The sequence below is a fragment of the Panthera uncia genome (assembly GCF_023721935.1).
Source record: "Panthera uncia isolate 11264 chromosome D3 unlocalized genomic scaffold, Puncia_PCG_1.0 HiC_scaffold_8, whole genome shotgun sequence".
Taxonomy (NCBI): Eukaryota; Metazoa; Chordata; class Mammalia; order Carnivora; family Felidae; genus Panthera; species Panthera uncia.
The window spans coordinates 82,906,882-82,910,899 of NW_026057586.1; positions in this window are offsets into that span (position 1 = coordinate 82,906,882).

Consider the following 4,018-nt stretch of genomic DNA (forward strand, 5'->3'; position numbering starts at 1 on the left):
CACAGTTTCAATTTGGATTTGTTTTCCTTCAAATAGTCTGTTTTTCAAAGAGGGATTATAATACGGATGCTCATGTTTGTGGTGGTCTAACCTGGATGGAGCTACGTTTCTGAAGTGGGGTGAGGAGATTGAGCCGTCCTTCCGTGTTGTTCGGGAGGGGTGGGGCTTGGCGAGCTGCAGTGTCCCCTGCATCCGTGGTTTTCCCTCGGCGTGGGCTCAGTTGAACAACTGTTTGCTTTCTCGGGCTCAACCACCAGTGTTAGCATGCACGGTAATTTGCTCTCTTCTCCTTTCCCTAATTCGTATGGAACACGGTGTTGTGTCATGTTACATGTGTCACACGTGTGTCAAGTGGATATTAATTTCTTCAAGTACATTAAAAGTGGGTGAAGAGCACGTCATTTGCAGAGTGCTTTCTCCTATTAAAAACTGGTTCACCTCAGAATTGAAGGAAGAAGCTGTTTAAGCCAGTGCTGGCATGTGGAGGGAAAAGCACAGGGCTGCTGGGGGCCAGTCTCCTCTCTACCCTAACAAGCTTTGGTCCTGAGGCATTGGCCACATCTCATCTTCCCTCTCCTCCCACCCATGCTCCTCAGTCGGTGAGGGGGGTCAGACCCCCTGACCTCTTGTACTTTTCTATTCCACATTCTGTGACAGATCCAAATTTGTACTATTTTTAACTTTCTTGTCCTATTCTTCCAGGTCTCTTTAAAAAAATTTTTTTTAACGTTTATTTATTTTTGAGACAGAGAGAGACAGAGCATGAACGGGGGAGGGTCAGAGAGAGGGAGACACGGAATCTGAAACAGGCTCCAGGCTCTGAGCTGTCAGCACAGAGCCCGACGCGGGGCTTGAACTCACGGACCACGAGATCATCACCTGAGCCGAAGTCGGCCGCTTAACCGACTGAGCCACCCAGGCGCCCCTCTTCCAGGTCTCTTTAATTGTAGGAAGAAAGATGAGCAGTAACTGATTATGTCAAAGGCAGATTTCATGTGTCCTTAATCTGTGCCCTGGACAGATTGTTGATTGTGTCCCTTCTAGGATTTCAGAATTCTACAGTTGTAAAATTGGGCTACTCTACTCAGGTTATAGAATGTGGAGTGTGGTAGGTAGCCTCCTTAAAATTCTTTCAGAAAGAAAACCTAGCACCAGGTAAATAGGTAAGAAAGTCAATCTTTGTTTTAGGACATGAAATCTTAGGAGAGGCTCATAATTTGAAACTAGCATGTGCTAATAAAACTTGAGACCTTGCCTTATAAATCCCAGTCTGCTCTAACCTTACTTTCTCTTTTCTTACTTATCTTTATTTGCGCCTGAAGTCACATCTGCCTTTATAAACCATTGGTTACACTGCAAGTCTGGCTCTCCTTCTCACTTTGAGTAAATGACTTAAATGCTGAGCAACAGTGTCTTATAAAACAGGGACAGTACCTGCCTCATGGTGAATCTTGAATGCAGTGATACGATACAGTAAGAATAATGCTTGACTCCTAATAGTATTCCTCACTCTCTCTTGCTTTATAATTAATCCCAGTTGTGTCATGGTTGAGTGTCTCATCTGGCCAGCTGGGTTCTAAGTAGCAACCTGTATGGAATGACCTGATACTAAGCCATGGACAGCCAAGCAATTGAGCACTGACTGCACATAAAACACCTATAGATATTTTCAGCAAATACAAAGGAAACAACCAGGAAACATGAAGTTGCAATTAGTGTAATATTTTAAATTCTAGTTTGCTTCTGTGATTTTTAAGCATCCCTGTTCTTAAGATGACTGCACCATTACAGTACCATTCAGAAAGGTAATAGCTATCCTTATGGAGCTAAATAGTCTATATAATATAATTGAAACCATCTTTTGAAATCACTGGTTTGTGCCTACTTGACTAGACCTGCCCATGTCTAGCTACAACGAACAGCACAGATGCTGATGTGGCATACTTTTCAAGTAACAGGCACATAAATGGGACACGGGACATGGGAACTAGGAACAAATGATTGAGTCCTGAGCCAGGAAGAAGACACAGGATTTGGACTGAGGAAAGGGAAGGGAAATCACATAAGTTTCCCACTGTGGGACCATGGTGGGAGGTTTTGAAAGGAAACTGCTGGGAAGTGCAGATAAAAGGATAGCTGCGAAACTAAGGCAGGTGGGCTGGAGCCTTTAGAAAAAGGTTCAAAGGTTCCAAGTTCTCTACGCCTGTTTCTCCCACCTCTTAGAAAAAGACCCAAAGCCCATTGAGCCTTGCAAACCAGCTAGCTGGAATCTGCAAGGATCATGGTCCGCTTTTTTGAGTTCTGCAAGTCAGATGTAGACATCAGCCCAGATGAGAAGGCTCAGACACCCCAGGCTTTGGTTTCCTAACCTGTAAGATCGAGAACTAGAATACTTGATGGGATTGTGAAGATTGAAAACCCACAAATGGTGTCTACAACTTGGCTTACATATAACGAGCACTCACTAGGCAGCTCTAAGATACCAAGGAATATAAGATTTACATCAATGGCAACAAAAAGGAACTTAATTAGGAAAACTCAGCCCAGGCATAGGCAAAAAAGTCGATTTTCATTCATCCTTGCTGGATTATGTATGCGAGCTTCAGATGAAGAGTGAAAATGAAAACCTATCCATGCTTTCAACCTCATCCCAAAACCAGTGGAATGAATACTTAGAATTCCTGGTGTCCCTGAACTGGCGTGTGATTAACGATTGGGTGGTCACAGAGATGACAGCTGTTGATCTTATCAGCCAATCCCTGCAGTAGCTTGAAAAGACATGGCGTTTGGATTTATTCCATTTATCTGAATAATTTCAAATACAGGTAAGCTTTTCAGTTGTGCAGATAGTCTTTTTTTTTTTTTTTTGACAGTTATTTGAAGTATAAATGTATGTTATAGGATGAACACTTCAGTTAATTTTGAACACTTTTACAATCAAAAAGTTGGGGCGCCTGGGTGGCTCAGTCGGTTGAGCGTCCGACTTCAGCTCAGGTCACGATCTCACGGTCCGTGAGTTCGAGCCCCGCGTCTGGCTCTGGGCTGATGGCTCAGAGCCTGGAGCCTGCTTCCTATTCTGTGTCTCCCTCTCTCTCTCTGCCCCTCCCCCATTCATGCTCTGTCTCTCTCTGTCTCAAAAATAAATAAACGTTAAAAAAATTTAAAAAAAAAACCAAAAAGTTAAAGAATGCAATAAATAGGAAAATAAATAAGTTCAGGAAGAACTTTATATTCTTTAAGGTAACAAAAGGCTTTAAGAATTTTTAAATAGGCATGCAAAATATTGGAAATTAATCAACATGGCAAAAATCTTAAGTGCTTCTGAAAATATTAAGAAAGCATCTTACAACAAAGCTTGAGATGGAGGGATTGTGTACAGTTAAATCATTGTCATCAGCCAGAATTTTTAAAGTCTAGGAGCCGCGGAAGACCCAAGTCGTTATTTTAGGATTAGGACACAACACTCAATTTGGTAGTAGGACCACTGGTGCTAAGAAAGTTTCATTCCTGCCCAACGTCAAACTTTGGAAAATACTGACAGTTTAAATAAAATATTTTTTTTTAGCTGGAGGTCACATTCTTGTGTTACAACAGCCAGTTTCTTTAAAAGTGATATTTAATAGTGTATTTGGCTGTGACCAAATACAGAATTTTAATAATCATTCAGCCTAGATGTGGATTTGGTACAACTGTAGAAGAAATTCGAAGGAGCCATTTTAAAATGTATTCCCTTTTTCTTCTAGCCACCCAATTAGCACAGTATCAAATACCGTGTCTCCCAGAGAGGACCAGCCCACACACCAGTTGTTCAGGGCTGGTGTACAAGAGAACAGTAACCAGTCATTATGTTCTTGGACAGACTGGCTGCTTGACCTTTCCAGAAAAAGCCTGGCAAGTTAGGGAGGTGTGGCAGGAGAGCGGGTGGGATAAAGAGGTTTTCGCTGTGGTTGGCAGAAGTTCGTTTGCCATCTGCTGGAGATTTGCTCCATTCACCAACTCACGAGCCTTTAGAGGAGTC